We start from the raw sequence: 895 nt of genomic DNA on the forward strand, positions 1-895 counted from the left end.
CTCATCCTTATCCTCATCCTATCCTCGTCCTCATCCTCATCCACATTCTACTCCTCATCCTATCCTCGTCCTCATCCTCATGCTATCCCCATTCTCATTCTCGTCCTCATCCTATCTTCCTCCTTATCCTCATCCTCTACCTCATCCTCATCCTTATCCTTTCCTCATCCTCATCGTCATCCTATCCTCATCCCCGTCCTCATCCTCATCCTCATCCTCATCCTTATCCTCAGCCTCATCCTCATCCTCTTCCTCATCGTCATCCATATCCTATCCTCATCCTATTGTCGTCCTCATCCTTATCCTATTCATATCCTCATCCTATCCTCATCCTTGTCCTCATCGTCATTCTCTTCCTTATCTTATCCTCATCCTCATCCTATCCTCATCCTCATTCTCGTCCTCATCCTATCCTCATCCTCATCCTGTTCGTCTTCCTCATCCTCATCCTACTCCTCATCCGATCCTTATCCTCCTCCACATTATCATCCTCATCCTATCCTCTTCCTCATCCTCAACCACTTCCTCACCCTCATTCTACTGCTAATCCTATCCTCATTCTAATACTCGCCCTCATCCTATCCTCATTCTGGTCGTCATCCTATCCTCATTCATATTCTTGTCCTCATCCTATCCTCATCCTCATGCTCTCCTCATCATATCCTCATCACGTTCCTCATCCTCATCCTCGTCCTCATCATCATCCTCATCCTAATCCACTTCCTCATCCGCATCCTATCCATATCCTATCCTCATCCTCATTCTCATCCACATCTTATCCTCATCCTATCCATATCCTATCCTCATCCTATCCTCGTCCTCATTCTCGTCGTCATCCTATCCTACTCCTAATCCTCTTCCTCTTCCTCTTCCTCATCCTCATCCTTATCCTATC

This window comes from Lupinus angustifolius, chromosome LG09 (assembly GCF_001865875.1).
Source record: "Lupinus angustifolius cultivar Tanjil chromosome LG09, LupAngTanjil_v1.0, whole genome shotgun sequence".
NCBI lineage: Eukaryota > Viridiplantae > Streptophyta > Magnoliopsida > Fabales > Fabaceae > Lupinus > Lupinus angustifolius.